A 17712-nucleotide genomic window follows, 5' to 3' on the forward strand; every position below is an offset into this window, starting at 1 on the left:
TATGAAGCTCATCATGGATTAGACTATATCTAATAGGGTCCGATTCCTCCTTTTAGATACCCCATTGAGCTGAGATGTTCCTGGAGGTATCCACTATGAGACTATGCCAATATTTTTGAGATAGGCCTAAAATTTTTTACTAAGATATTCTCCTCCTCGATCTGATCGAAGAACCTTTATGATGGTTTAATTTTCTATTTCATGTCTGAACTCTATGAACTTTTCAAAGGTTTCAAATTTTCGATGCATCAAATACACAAAACCATACTATGAATAATCATCAATAAAAGTTATGAAGTAGACATAGCCACACTTGGCTTGTACATCGAATGGACCACACACATCAATGTGTACCAGGGCTAATATCTCAGTGGCCCTTTTTTCTTATCCCATAAAGGGTAGCTTAGCCATTTTTTTATGAAGACAGAACTCACAACTGAATAAGACTCACAAGTCAATGAACTGAGAAGACTATCTTTCTCCAATTTGTTGAGTCTGTCCTCTCCTACATGGACTAGCCTAAGGTGGCATAAATATTTTTGGCTAATCCTATCTTTAAGTCTCTTAGACCCTACGACATTCATAGTTTGCTCATTAATATTAACACTCACATCCATATGCAAATAATAAAGACCATCAATCAAGAAAGCACTGTTAGATGTATGTCTTAGAAGCCAATACGGCTGATACATTGTAATAAGTCTAGGGCATAATTTTGTACTTAATACATTAATTTGATCAATTAAAGGGCAAGTTTCATTTTCATTCAAGAGTAATGTATCCTTGAATCATCCATGGAATTAATACTTCAATACATATTCTCAAAGATGTTGAGAATTAGAAGCATGTATAATCAATTTCTAAATACTTTCGATCATAGTATCATCATGAGAATGGTGATCGATCTGAATAGATCAGTACACAGATCACTTTCTTCAGTATAGATAAGTCTCTGATTTATAAAATAGAGATACTGAGCAATGAGTACAGATAATTGTTAGAGAACAACTAGTATGAGCGTGATCATACGAGAGATCATTTAGATTTCTAATCAATCATCATGATTGTCTCGATACTATAGTTGTGTGAATGATCCTTGGACCTATGATGATATGACTGCTCGTAGTGAGGCTTCTGGTTGACTGACACATAAACATGGCCTCATTGAGTCTTTGTAGTGGATGTTGGTGATAGTTGATCCACTGTAAGAGTAAGATGCACATCTAGATGGAATCTATCGATCTTAATAAAGAAGAGTAGTTTTATAAGATTTGAGAGGCTAAGTCCAAGAGTCTATGATCATAGCAGTATAATTGATGAAAAATTTTTTTTATGAGGATCATAATTAGATTTGCACTGATCGAATCTATCATATAACTAATGATGAGGTTTGATGATTTATCCATGACCTACCATCTAGTCAGAACTCACGATAGAGGGACTGCATCACATATTAACTACACCTTGAGATTCTTTTTAGTTCTACTAAGTTGCCACTACATACTACTAGGTGTCACTGGTGGATCGTGAAAGCTTACTGAAGGATTCTAGTGGTACAACAGAAGGGTTAGATGTTTAAAATTTTCATTCAAAACACCTGATGCATCAAAAATCCCAATACCCAGAAATCTTTGACTATAATAATCAAAGTATAATAAATATAAATTAAGATAAGAAGAATACCTGTAGCACTAATCTCAATTTTTAGAAGATGTCCAAGTGTTCACCCTCCAATGGTGATCCACATAAAAACTGAACCAAGAACAGCGCTCCTTCACCTTGCATCAAGAGTTCTAGTCACAAGAACTTGACTAGCCTCATACCGATCAGGTTTCTTTAAGAAACTGATTCCACCCTCTCGGAACCTCATTTGAACTTCTGATCCTCCTTCTTTAGGACCCTCACAACTCTTGTTAGGACCAGATATGGCTTTGTCTTAAATCCTAAAGTCTTGTCCTAAAACTAAGATAGGTTGTAAGAAGGAAAAGAGAGCAACGGAGACAAAATTGAAAACTCTTTCTGAATTTCTCAGACACTCAGTGCCCCAACCAATTTATAACCACTAGAGGGATGCCAAAAGATAGGGATGCACCTCATCTAAGAGGCCTATCTGATCTGATTATCAGAGATAAGAGTTCCTTCAAACATAAGGACTCTTATCAATGATACGTCGATCAGCACCCTACTCTACGCACACAACCAGAGAAGGGATGTTTTTGTATCCCTTCTCAAATCAAAAAAATCTTCAAAAATTTATGTGCATAGAGTATTCAATCTTGATTCTAGAACATATAATGAGTGGATAAAAAATCTCACAAATGGATATATTCTCACATCCTTTTATGCAAAGTCTGATCACCATGCATGCAGGTGTGAGGAGGAATGTATGGCGTCCATTTGGCATCCAGATAAGTCTGGAAAAATTTCAAAAAAATTACCAAAAATATCTTATCAAATGTGAACCATTATCAACAAAAATTATTCTATTTTGAAAGCATTTGATGAGGAGAAAAACTCTCCAAATCTCAGAGAGAAGCGATGCTTCTACACACGAGCATGAGACTTTCTTCATTTTCTAATTTTTCTCCACCCCAAAAATTTTAGAAAAAATGCATCTCATACTTTGAGATATGAACCAAAGGATGAAGGGTGATATGGGCTGCCACAGACATCTTAATCCCATGACAGAAGGACTCTTTTTTTCTACCCACACCAACATTTGTACGCAGAACCTATTTTGCGCCAAGAGTCCTTCACAAATTGGACTCTTCATAATTGGTGTTAAAATAGGATGTGGCACCCCAAGTTGAGCTACTTCTAGGTGGCATGACCTGACTCAAATGCTCATCAAATTGGGCTAGCTAATTAGCAAGGGATGAGATCAAATTGACCTCTAAAATAGCAAGGGTTCCACATGTACTAGCATGCTTACCGGAGCCCTAATTGAATCCAAAATTTCAATCAACCTTTTTCAAAAGGGTCCTTGGCCAATTTTTATATATGTGTGACCCATTGGGTTCCACATCTAGCTAGCAGTAGGTTTGGGTGCAAGTTGATCAAATTTGATTAGATTTCAATCTAATCGATTTAGGTCCAATCGAGCTAACTCGAGTTCAACAATTATAATCCTTTCTAATTGACGATCGAATTAAACTCTTTAATTTGATCAAAAACTTACAAGTCAAGATTGACGTCTAGCAACATATCATGACTATCCAGAAGATATAAAATTTTGATAAAAATATCAAATATACCCTTCAGTGGTAAGTTACCATACAATTTAATCTTTTGATTATCCCTGCACCCTGAATATGTTCATGAGTATGGAATCATGTCAAACTCAAACACATATTCATATCGATTCTCAATTAACCAATGATAACTCCAATAAAACAATATTAAAAACTTTTTCTAATCTCCTTTCTGCTTTTGGCCAAAAGACTTTTCTCAAGTCATCTAGGATTGTGAATACACAGGATGCGATCTCCTCTTACTAGGAGTGATCGATTCCATGTTGACCTACTCACAACCTCCATATACACTCCATCATATCCAGAACACCCCGTACATGTCTTAATGCCATACCTGGGTATGAATCAAAATATGAGTTCATGTGCATAAGATTCTATGGTGGTCTTAGGTCTAAGGATCACTTGCATAACTCTCACTTAAAGAACCATCTTTGACATGCAAGTAAGGCTTTCATAAGATGTTCTCTTTCATCGAGTCAATTCAGTGGACTCATTTTTCAATTGAGCACCCACATCCTTATATTAGTCTTCCATACAAGTGGTTAGTGAGATCTGCCACCCTCTCCATTGAGCATACATAGGATGTGCCAATCTATCCAAAATATTGGTCCCCGACTCAATGCTCCTATGATCAGAAATATTTAAGATTAGGATTTTAAGATTTTTGGTCTCACTAGCATGACCCATTCATGTCTCCTAAAATTATTGCCCTAATCTTTAGGGTTCATCATAATCTTAGACATAATAAGATGCAGCTAATATGATGAATCAATACCTCAAATAATAAATATCATTTCATGAGTTAAAAAATTATAAAAAAAAATTCCATCACAACACATTTGCGATTGGCTTATAGGGCACTCTTCTTCAATCTTTCACTTGCACTAAAGCCAATCTCCTTTATATCTCATACAATTAAGATGGCGATTATATAGCTACTTTGGTATAGCCTTAGTGAATGGGTCTGTTATATTGTTCTTTCTATCTACTTATTCAAGGATAACATATTGTCTCTAACGAGATGGAAGTGTCTGAGGATGTGCTTGGATCTATAATAAGACCTAGATTCTTTTGCTTGAATAATGGCCCTAGTGTTATCACGATAGAGTGACACTGGTCCTTCATTCTTAGGAATGACTCCTAAATCCATGATGAATTTCTTTATCCAGACAGCTTCCTTAATAGCTTCACTAGCAGCAATGTACTCTGCCTCAGTAATTGAGTTAGATACTATCTACTGCTTGGAGCTCTTCCAACTCACTATCTCATCATTTAGGGTAAACACATACCCTGATATCGACTTACTATCATCTGCTTTCCAATGATCCTCCCTTGGATCAGCTTGAAATCTGATAGCTATGCCCAAAGCATAAGCTACATCAGGCCTGGTACAAAGCATGGCATATATAATTGATCCCATAGCTAAAGCTTAAGGGATTTCATTCATCCTCTTTCTCTCCTCTAATGTCTTAGGATATTTTTTTGGAGAGACATATACCATGACTTGCAGGCAAGTAACCTCTCTTACTTGTCTTCATATTAAACCTCTTTAATATGAGATCTATGTATCGTGACTGGGATAAGTTTAACATTCCTTTAGATCTATCTTTATAGATCTTTATACCCAGTATATAGGATGCTTCATCCAAATCTTTCATGAAAAACTTATTCGATACCCAAGTCTTGACCGATTGCATCATTGGGATATCATTCCTAATAAGCAGTATATGTCATCGACATACAGAACTAAGAAGATAACAACACTCCCACTTATCTTCTTATACACACATGGTTCATCTTTATTTTGATAAAGTCAAACTCTTTGACTATTATATCAAATCGAATGTACCAACTCTTCGAAGTCTGCTTGAATCCATAGATGGATCTCATTAGCTTGCATACTTGATTTGCCTTCCCACTTGAGACAAATCCCTTTGACTAAGTCATATAGATCTCTTCCTCTAGATTACTATTGAGGAACAAGGTTTTGACATCCATCTGCCAGATATTATTGTCATAGTATGCCGCTATAGCAAGCAAAATCTTGATGGACTTAAGCATAGCCACTGATGAGAAGGTTTCATCATAGTCAATTCTTTAGCTTTGACTGAAATCCTTCGCCACCAACCTAGCTTTATAGATTTTTACTTGGCCATCTGCTCCAATCTTCTTCTTGAAGACCACTTGCATCTTATTGGGATCACACCCTTAGGTGCATCAACCAAGGTCCGCACTTGATTGATATACATCGAGTCCATCTTAAATTTCATGGCTTTCGCCATCTGTCTGAGTCTCTACTCATGACAGCTTTCGAATAGGTCAGTGGATCATCATCCTGAATGATGTTGATCATATTATCATCAAATCTTAGAGGTGCATGATGCACTCTATCTGACCTTCGAAGAAGAGGTGTGTATTGTAGATGTACCTCATCTTTAGGTACTTCTGATTGAGGATCTTCTTGTGGTCCAACCACTGATATTTTTGGATCGATTTGTAGATCATGAACTTCAGTAAGTTTAATAGAGTTGAGATCCTAATCCCTCAATGAGGTCTTGTGGATATCATAACAAACCTCAATGAGTTCAAAGGTAAAAAAATCTATCCAATTGCATCTCATGCAACTCTCAACATAACCTGCCTCTAAAAATACTTAGCCTTATGGAAATCACAACAAACTATAGTATTTTTAGTTAAGTCAGACCCTTCATTTCTATACAGTCATATCTGAAAAATATTGTCCTTGTAGATATCACAACAAAGCAATATATCTAAATATACCATAAAGCATATAATATGCATCAAGACAAACCCACATCAATCCCCATAGCAAGCCTTGTGGATATCACAACAAACCTACTATGGTTTTTGACAGGATATTGACTAGGCATGAAGGAAGGCATATATAATGTTCTAAATATTGAGCTATCTTCATTTAAGATTCGAACTAATCTAATAGATTAGAAAAGTGTTAAGATTGGTGGAGATTCCTCCGTTACTTTTTTTAGACATCAATAAAATTAGCCAGGCCAGCAACGGAACCAATTAAATAACCACCGCACTTGAAATACTCTTTAGATACCAATTAATTAATTAATTTAAAAAATAGGTCAGCTACTGATTCATAACACTACGACTTAATATAATTTTTATGAGGGCTCTAATGGTCTCAAGCACATCCTAATTCAATCACAATGATGCACTATTATAGTTATATCTTAATAATCATAACAACTAATCATGGCATCTATTCATATGTCTAAGATATGAAATCATAATCATTCAATATAATTATAACTAGGCATCTCAAGAATATCGTATATGCATGAAGTTCTAATAACATGCATGAATACAAAATATTCTTTTCTCGATTCTTCTTCTTAGGATATCACAATGGCACCTCTACGTGCCATAAGAGTACCCTATTGAATAGGAAGAGAGTGTCTCTGAACCCTACTTGCTCTTATGATCGGACGGTCTGGTGATGAACTCAATTAGAGTACTAAGCTACTAAAAAAGATTTTATACATGCATCATGTATTTTATATTTAAAAACATATCTCTAAGACATGCGAGGGTTTGGATGTTCAATCAGGTTCAACCTTTGATCCGACTTGAACCAAACCAAAAATCCATATTTGATCACAATCAAAACAACATTCTAACCTTTGATTATATAGATCAAAGTAGGCTCTGATACCACTATAGGGTTTCAGTAGTGCAGTGGAAGGGTTAGGTGTTTAAAATTTTCATTCAAAATACCCGATGCACCAGAAATCTCAATGCCCAGAAACTCTTTGACTATAATAATCAAAGTACAATAAATACAAATTAGAATAAGAAGAATATCTGTAGTACTAATCCTAATTTTTATAAGACATCTAAGTATCCGCCCTCCAATGGTGATCCACATGAAAACTAAACCAAAAACAGTGCTCCTTCTTCACCTTGCTTCAAGAGTTCTAGTCACTAGAACTCGACTAGCCTCATACCGATCAGATTTCTTCAAGAAACTGACTCCACCCTCTTAGAACCTCTTCTAAACTTCTGATCCTCTTTCTTTAGGACCTTCACAACCCTTGTTAGGATCAGATATGGTTTTGTCTTAAATCCCAAAGCTTTGTCTTAAAACTAAGATAAGTTGTAAGAAAAAAAAGAGAGCAACGGAGATAAAATTGGAAACTCTTTTTGAATTCCTTGGACACCAAGTATCCTGACCAATTTATAACCACTAGAGGGATGCCAAAAGAGAGGAATGTACCTCCTCCAAGAGGTCTATCTGATCTGATTATTAGAGATAAGAGTTTTTTCAAACATAAGGACTCTTATCAATGATACGTCGATCAGCACCCTGCTCTGCATGTGTGACCAGGGAAGGGATATTTTTGCATCCCTTCTCAAATTAGAAAAATCTTCAAAAATCTACATAGATAGAGGATTCAATCTTAATTCCAGAACATATAATGAGTAGATAAAAATTCCCACAAATGGATGTGTTGTCACATCCTTTCATGTAAAGTCTGATCACCACTCGTGCAGGCATGAGGAGGAAAGTATGGCATCCATTTGGCATCTAGATAAGTCTGAAAAAATTTCAAAAAAATTACCAAAAATATCTTATCAAATTTGAAATATTATCACTAAAAATTTTTCTATTTTGAAAGAATTTTATGAGGAGAAGGACTCTCCAAATCTCAGAGAGATGCAATGCTTCTACGCATGTGAGAGAGACTTCCTTCCTTTTTCTAATTTTTCTCTACCCAAAAAATTCTAGAAAAAATATATCTCATGATTTGAGATGTGCACCAGAGGATGGAAGGTGATATGAACTTTCACACATATCTTAATCCCATGCAAGAAGGACTCTTTTCTTCTGCCCACGCCAACACTTGTACGCAGAACCTGTTTTGTGCCAAAAGTTCTTCACAACTTGGACTCTTCATACTTGGCGTTAAAATGGGATGTGGCACCCTAATTTGGATTACTTCTAGGTGGCATGACTTGACCCAAATGCCTATCAAATTGGGTTAGCTAATTAGCAAGGGATGAGACCAAATTGACCTCCAAAAAAGCAAGGATTCCACACGTGCTAGCATGCTTACCGAAGCCCTGATTGAATCCAAAATTCCAATCAACCTATTTCAAAAGAGTCTTGGTCAACTTTTATATGTGTGTGACCCATTAGATTCCATATCTAGCTGGCAGTAGGTCCGAGTGCAAGTTAACCAAATTTGATTAGATTTCAATCTAATCAATTTAGGTCCAACCGAGCTAACCCGAGTTCAACAATTATAATCCTTTCTAATTGGCGATCGAATTAAACTCTTTAATTCGATCAAAAATCTATAAGTCAAGATTGATATCTAGCAATATATCATGAGTATCTAAAAGATATAAAATTTTAATAAAAATATTAAATATATCCTTCAATAGTAAGTTACCATACAATTTAATCCTTCGATCATCCCTGCACCCTGAATATGTTCATGAGTATGGAATCATGTCAAACTCAAACACATATTCATATCAATTTTTAATTAACCAATGATAACTCCAATGAAGATGTATAAGAAACTCTTTCTAATTTTTTTTCTGCTTTTGGCCTAAAGATATTTTTTAAGTCATCTAAGATTGAGAATACACAGGATGCAATCTTCTCTTACTAGGAGTGATCGATTCTATGTTGACCTATTCACAACCTTCATATACACTCCATCATATCCACAACACCCTGTACATATCTTAATGCCATGCCTGGATATGAACCAAAATATGGATTCATGTGCACAAGATTCTATGGTGGTCTCAGGTCTAAGGATCACTTGCATAACTTCCACTTAGAGAACCATCTTTGACATACAAGTAAGGCTTTCATAAGATATTTCTCTTTCATTGAGTCAATTCAGTGGACTCATTTTCTAAATGAGCACCGACATCCTTGTATTAGTGTCCCACATAAGTGGCTAGTAAGATCTGCCACCCTCTCCATCGAGCATACATAGGATATACCAGTCTATCTGGAATATTAATCCCCGACTCAATGCTCCTACGATAAAAAATGTTTAAGATTAGAATTTTAAGGTTTTAGGTTTCACTAGCATGACCTATTCATATCTTGTAAAATCATTGTCCTAATTTTTAGGGTTCATCATAATCTTAGATATAATAAGATGCAGCTAATATGATGAATCAATACCTCAAATAATAAATATCATTTCATGAGTTAAAAAATTATAAAAAAAAGTTCCATCACAACACACTTACGATTAGCTTATAGGGTATTCTTCTTTCACTTACTAGGATTGCTTAGGATTGATAATCCTTGATGAGTTAGAGTAAACTTGTTCTAATCCATTGAAAAAAATTTTAATGATACTATGATAGAGATCATTGTATATCATACTACCTGATAGAATTGAACCTATGGGGTTACATAATAAAGAGATTAGACCTAGAATAAGCAATTGGGCTTATGAAGTCTCAATTGGGTTTAGAGAAATCTTATTAGACTTAGGATAACCTTTCTAGCACATGGTTGGACCCAATTTATTTTTTGCATTTGAATTACTTATTTGATAAAATTAATTTAAATTAATTATCTACTAATAACCTAAATAAATTAAATTTATTGGGCTCCAATTGTTGGGTACCTAAGATTTTAGATCATATGAATTAAGGGATCAAACCCTTAATCAATTTTATTGATTGTCTACATGGGGTGCCACTTGACTTGATCAAGTTGGACATGTCCACCTAAAAGAGGGCATATGGGACCAGCATGGGGTGTTCCCTAGACCCTATGTGGCATATGAAAAAGTAGGTGCAAAGGCTCCAATGGTTGTCGCCTAATGGATCTCCTAAAGGAGGTCAGATAACTAAGGGAATAAGGATTCCTAATGCAAGTAAGACTTGTATTAAGAGATTATTTGATTTTGAATAGGATTCAAACCTTTTGCCTATTTAAAGAGGCCTTATCTAAGGCTCTTTACTTCTGATTTTCAACAGCCCATGCCTTCGATAAGACCTCCCCATGCCCCATTTCTCTTCTCCCTCTCTTCTCTCTTCTAGCTCCAATGCCCAAGGAGCTTGGGCATCTTTCATCTCCCATGCCCAAAAGGAGTTTGGGCATCCCCTTTGCTTACTGATTTTTAGATTTTGATTCCTTCAAAATTAAGAGAAGAAGAGCAAGAGAAGAAGAGAAGAAAAAGATCAAGAAAAGAATCAGAGAGTCGATCATGATCCAGACTTCGTTCAAATTCACAGGGTGATCGTTCTTAGAGAAGAAAGATCAATATCAAAGAAGGCTGTTCCAGACTGATCCTAAGTAGATACCCATAGAGACTAAGTGCTTAGAGAGAAATTACTCTTTTTGAGATCCAAATTTCAAGAAAAGAATTATGAAACAGGTATGTAATTTGATCACATATTTAATTTCAGCATAAAAATCAGTATGTGTTCAATTTCAGCCTGTGAAGTAGATCCTTATGTTCTATATTTTATATATGCATGATTTAGATTAAAAAATATTTTAATCTTCTATTCTATTATATTATTTTAAAAAAATTAAAATATACATGCTTGTCCCGACATAAAATTTCAACAGTGATATCAGAGCCACGGGTTTCATATGTATGAAATTGGCATACATATTTTGAAAAGAGTTTTAAAATTTGATTTTTTTTTTTTGATACATGAGATATATAGATGATTACTTTCAATCTAAAATTTATTTTAGATTTAATTTTTAGTTCATATATTTGATATGTGAAGGCGTGCATAGATCAAAAAAAATTTTTAGATTAATTTCTAGTTCATATTTATATGATATGTAGATGCATGCATAAATCTAAAAATTATTTTAATCTAATTTATGATTTATATATGAGATGTATGATTGCATATTTAGGTCTAAAAATTAGTTTCAATATAATTCATGATTTACATATGAGATGTATGATATCAGTTGGAATTCAAGGTTAAGGGCATGCATGTGTGTTTCAAAATTTTATTTTCTAAATACCACAGTAAAATACAAGATTAAAATATTTTTAAACTAAATCATGCATTAATAAAAATATAAAATCATAAGGATCTAGTTCATATACTAAAATTGATATATGCTGAAATTCAGATTGTGATCAATTCACATACCTATTCACAATTCTTTTCTTTGAATCTGGAACTGGAAGAGAAGAGATTTTTTTCTAGTTGTATAAATATCCGATCTCTATGGTATCTACTTGATATTAGCCTAAAATAATTCTCTAGAATTTAAATTTTTTTCTCTAAAAAAATTCAGCCTGTTAAATCTGAACGAAGCCTGGATCGCGATCAACATTTGATCTCTTTTCTTGATCTTCTTCTTCTCCTCTTCTCTAGACTTTCTCCTTTGTTATTTGCTGCTACCAGCAGGTGGAAAGCAACAAACAAGGGAGCCCACAATAGCCCTTGGTGTGATGAAGAGGGGACACCCAAGATGGGGAGTGTGGGATGCCCAAGGGAGGAGAAGAGAGGGAGTGGAAGAGTGGGCATGGGGAGGTCTCTTAAGCGTGAGGGGCTACTAGTTTGGATGTTCTAGGGACCTTAAGGGAGGTCCCTTTAAATAGGCATGAGGATTGAATCTGATTCAATCTCATAGTATAAGTCCTACTTACATTGGATTTTCTAATAACTTAAGTCATTTAACTTACATTAGGAATCCTATTAGGCGTCAACTCTTAGAGCTCTTGCATCCAATTAAACACACCCTCTTTTGTACCTAAGGGATGCTCCATTTCAGATTAATAAGCCCTCTAATCATAGGACACATCCAACTTGATCAAATCAAGGTGGCACCCCATAATAACTATCAAGAAAAATTAATTAAGAACTTGCATCCTAATTTAATTGATCCATAACCTTAGACACCCAATAATTGAAGTCTCATAAATTTTATTCATGTAGATTATTAGCAGATAATTAAGTTTAAATTATTTTATCAAATAAGAAATCCTAACTAAAAGAGGAATTGGGTCCAACCATGTGCTAGCAAGGTTACCATGAACCCAATCGAATTTTTCTAAACTCAATTGATACTTCATAAGCTTAATTACTAATTTCAGACCTAATCTCTTTGTTGTGTGATCCTATAGATTCAATTCTATCTGATAGTGAGATATACAATGATCTCTATCAAAGTATCATTAAAACTCTTTTCAGTTGATTGAAATAATTTTACTCTAACTCATCAAGGATTGTCGATCCAGAACGACCTTGATGAGCTCTCATAATCCATCAGTGACACCTAGCAGTATATAGTGCTAACCCAGTAGAACTGAAATAAATCTCTAGGTGTAGTTAACGTGTGATTCAGTCCTTCTATCATAAGTCCCGACTAGATGGTAGGTTATGGATAAATCATCAAACCTCAATATCAGTCATATGATAGATTCGATTAGCTCAAGTCCAGTTGTGACTTCTATGGAAACTCTTTTTCATCAATCACACTACTGTGATCATAGATTCTCGAACTTAGCTTCTTAAATTTTATAGGACTACTTTCTATCAAAGTTGATAGATTTCATCTTGATGTGCACCCTACTCCTATAGTGGATCAACTATTACCAATATTCACTACAAGGACTCATTGAGACCCATGTTTATGTGTTAGTCAAACTCCAACAGCTTCACTATGGGCAGTAGTACAATCTCATATCAAAAGACCATTCATATAACTACAGCATCGAGATGATCACTGACGATCAAGTAAAAATTTAAGTGATCTCTCGTATGATCACACTCAGTACTAGTTATTCTCTAACTATCCGCACTCATCGTCCAGTGTCCTTACACTGTAGATCAGAGACTCATCTATCTCGAAGGAAGTGATCTGTATATTAGTCTATCTAGATCAATCATCATCCTCATGATGATCCTATGACCGAGAGCATTTAGGAATTAAATACATATCTCTAATTCTCAACACCTTGAGAATATATATTGAAATTAATTCCATGGATGATTCAAGGACACATCGCACTTGAATAAAAAATAAATTTGCCCTTTTATTGATTGAATCAATGTATTAAGTACGAAATTATATCTTAGAGTTATTATAATGCGTCAGCCATATTGGCTTCTAGGATATACATCTAACAATCTCTCATTTGGACTAAAGTCAATTGGCAACAAATCTAAGTCCCATCTCCTCAAGGTGGACTTTCATTTTTGGTTGACTCAACTGCCTAGTCAGTGGGTCTGTCATGTTGTTTGTAGAGTTACTCTTTGCATCTTGACATATTTTTTTTCAAGATAGTCATATATGATGTGATATCGCCGCTCGATATGCTTTGATTTCTGATGAGACCACGGCTCCTTAGCAAGTGCTATGGCTCCATTGTTGTCGTAGTACAGCAGTATGACATCCGATGTCATAATCTCAAGTTTCGTGATGAACTTCTTGAACCAAAAGCCTTCCTTTGCAGTATCCGAAGCATTGACATTCTCCATGGTCAAATCTGCTATGATGGGTTGCTTGGAACTCTTCCAGTTAACTACGCTACCATTGCAAATAAACATATATCCTGATGTAGATTTTCTATCATCAAGATCAGACATGAAGTCTGAGTCAGTATACCCCTCGACTCGTAACTCAAAATCCCCTCCAAAGATCAAGAACAAATCTTTAGTCCTTCTTAAGTACTTAAGGATGTTCTTCATAGCTATCCAGTGCTCCTCATCTGGATTCGACTGATATCTACTCGTGACACTCACAACAAGAGTAATATCAGGTCGAGTACATAGCATGACATACATGAGACTCCCTATAGCCGAGGCATAAGAAATCGTACTCATGCACTGCACCTCTTCAGATGTGATCGGACACATCATCTTGGAAATATTAATACCATGCCTAAGAGGTAAAAGTCTTCTTTTGAAGTTTTTCATGCTGAATCTCTTCAGTACTTTTTCTATATACAGCTTTTATGACAGGCCTAGCATCCTTTTAGGTCTATCCTTATAGACCTTTATTCTAAGAATATGGGATGCTTCCCCTAAGTCTTTCATGAAGAATTTTTTGGACAACTATCTTTTGACCGTGGTCAGAATGGAAATATCATTCTCAATGAGGAGAATATCATCCACGTACAATACAAAAAATGTTATGGCACTCCCACTGATTCTTTTATATACACATGGTTCCTCTTCATTTTTGATGAAATCAAATGATTTGATTGTCTCATCAAAATGATGGTTCTAACTCTAAGAAGCTTGCTTTAATCCATATATAAACTTTTACAACTTGCAGACTCTGTGATCATCATCACCAGATGTGAAACCTATAGGCTGCTCCATAAAGATATCTTTCTTAAAATATTCATTCAGAAAAGCAATTTTCACATCCATCTGTCAGATTTCATAATCATAGTGAGCTGCAACAGCAAGCAGAGTGTGGATGGATTTCAGCATGGCTACGAACGAGAAGATTTTTTTGATAGTCAATGCCCTAACGCTGATTATAATCTTTAACCACAAGCCTAGCTTTATAGGTCTCTACCTTACCATCGGCACCTATCTTTTTTTTGTAGATCCATTTACACTCAATGGATACAATAACTCGAGTGGATCCACTAAGGTTCAACTTGGTTCGAGTGCATCGAGTCAATTTCTGACTTCATGGCATCTAACCATTTTTCGAAATCAATATCAGACATCATCTCGTCAAAGGTATTAGGATCATCACTATGATCCCTATCTTCCATAAGGAACATTTTCTTTACTTTCTCCGTAAGCATACCCATGTATCTCTCAAGAGGTCAAAAAATCTTGCTAGATCTATGAGGTGGTTGAGGAATGTCTACTACTGGCTCATGGATAATGAGTTTCTAAGGATCTATAGCTCTTTGCTCTTCAGAGACCTTCTCTTCGAGCTCAACTAATCTTCCACTGCCACCATCCTGGATAAACAATTTTTCTAGGAATATGGTGTTTCAACTTACAATTATATTGTAGTCTTATGGAAGGTAGAAGTAGTATCCTATGGATTCTTTAGGATATCCTATAAAGCGAGCTATAATAGATCTATCTTCTAATTTATCCGCCATCTGTCTCTTGACATGGGCCGAACATCTCCAAGTCTTAAGATAACATAGACTCGATTTCTTATCAAACCATATCTCATACGGTGTGGTAGGAACGGACTTTGATGGAACCCTATTCAATAGGTGAATTGCGGTTAAGAAGGCATGTTCCCAAAGATATAAGGGTATATCAATGAAGCTCAGCATAGACCTGACCATATCCAATAGAATTCTGTTTCTCCTTTCAGATATCTCGTTGAACTGAGATATTCTAGGAGGCATCCATTGAGAGACTATACTATTATCCTTAAGATATCCTAAAAATTATTGACTAAAGTATTCACCTCCTCGATCAGATTGAAGAATCATAATGGGTTTGTCTGTTTGTTTTTCTACCTCATATCTGAATTCTTTAAACTTTTCAAAAGTCTTAGACTTGTGTTTCATCAGATACACATACCCATATCTAGACAGATCATCGATAAAGATAATGAAGTAGGTATAACCACCTCTAGCCTGCACATCAAATGGCCCACACACATCGATGTGTACCAAGGCTAGTAACTTAGTGGCCCTCTCCCCATATCCTATAAAGGGTAACTTGGCCATTTTTTTTTGAAGGCAAGATTCACAAGCTGGATATAACTCTAGGTTAAGAAAGCCAAGGATCCCATCCTTCTTCACTCTGTTTATCTTGTCCTCTCCAATATGGCCTAGTCTATGGTGCCACAAGTACTTTTAGTTAATTTCATCTCTGGGTCTCTTTTGACCTATGGCACTCACTATTTACTCATTTAGGTTCACATTGCATCAACATGCAAGTGATAAAGACTGTCAATTAAAAATCTCGTGCAAACCAATTTATTTCGTAAATAAATGGAAACAAAAATCTTTATTGAAATTAATTTCAAAACCTTCCTATGCTAGCACAGACATAGAAATTAAATTTTGACTAGCTACAGAAATATAATAACATCCCTTTAAATCTAATCTAACATCAGATGGTAATCGAAGAGGATAAGTGTCAACAGCCTCTGCAGCAATCTTTGCTCCATTATCGATCCGAAAGATCATATCATCTTTTCTTAACCTCCTAATTTCTATCAGACCCTACATTAAGGTACATATATGAGCACTCAAGCCAGAGTCTAATATCCAACTAGAAGTAAAAGAAACTGTAAGGTTAGATTCAATTACGAGTATACCTTCAGAAGGTTTATCATCTTTTTGATCTTTAAGCTCTCTAAATATTTTGGACAATTTCTCCTCCAGTGGCCTTCAAATAGTGAAAATATTTTTTCTTTGCTTCGGCCTTACTAGGAAGCTTCTTTCTTTGGCCTATTCTCTTTTTTCTGCTTCTTGAGTGGATTATGCCTTTTCTTTCTAGTAGATTTTCTCTTGGAAGAAGTCTGCTCCACAACGAAAACAATGTCTCTTAAACTCTTCAAGGTTTTCTCCATAGTGACCAACATATTGATCAGTTTGGGTATAGTGCAATCGAGCTTGTTCATATAAAAGTTTACAATAAATTGACTGTATGAACTTGTAAGAGATTAAAGGATCAGATTCATCTATAATTCTTTTTGTATTTCTAGTCTGAGCTTCCCAAGCTCCTCAATGTCCTGGATCACTGTTATACGGACTGACTGTCCTTCATGCATCTTCAGATTGAAGAATCTTTTGGACACCTCGAAGCGTGCTGTGCGGCTTTGCTTACCATACAACTCTTGCAGGTGAGTGATCATAGCCCTGGTAGTAGACATATGCTCATGCTGGCTTTGCAACTCGTTTGACATAGATGCCAGCACATAACACTTAATCTGACTATTTTCATCTGTCCACTTCTCAAAAGCAACCCTTTGCTCAGCAGTAGGATGGTTTGGTAACACTATGGATTTCTGATCGAGTACATGACCTGATCGAGTACATGACTTATTTTTTTGAAGGTCAGGACAATCCTGAGATTTTGAGTTAGTCTTTGTAATTGGTACCAGTCAAATGATTGGTTTCAAAAATGCAGGGCTAGAGGGTTTGAGACTGATATTGTTTCACTGCGAGAGTAGGATTCAAGTTAGACTTTTATATTTAATGGTTATATTTGCTTCTAGAGACTTTAAGATGCAAATAATGACTCTCACTAATTTATCAGATCCCTCCACTCTCTAGAAAGAAAAAAAAACCCTAACACGATAAAAGATTTTTAGTGAGTGCTGCGGTCCCACCGATGCCATGCATCTCACCAAACAGTTATTGGTAACATGATACTAATGCGTAGGCAACTCTTTGTCCAGATGCTTCTCTAAGCATGTTGCCGCGACTTGGTCTCTAAGTCATGTGGGCTCATCTAGCAGTTATTGTCAACACTTCTTAGTTAAGCCCGACCCACCATTCACAAGCAGGTG

The sequence above is a fragment of the Elaeis guineensis genome, chromosome 8 (genome assembly GCF_000442705.2).
Source record: "Elaeis guineensis isolate ETL-2024a chromosome 8, EG11, whole genome shotgun sequence".
Taxonomy (NCBI): Eukaryota; Viridiplantae; Streptophyta; class Magnoliopsida; order Arecales; family Arecaceae; genus Elaeis; species Elaeis guineensis.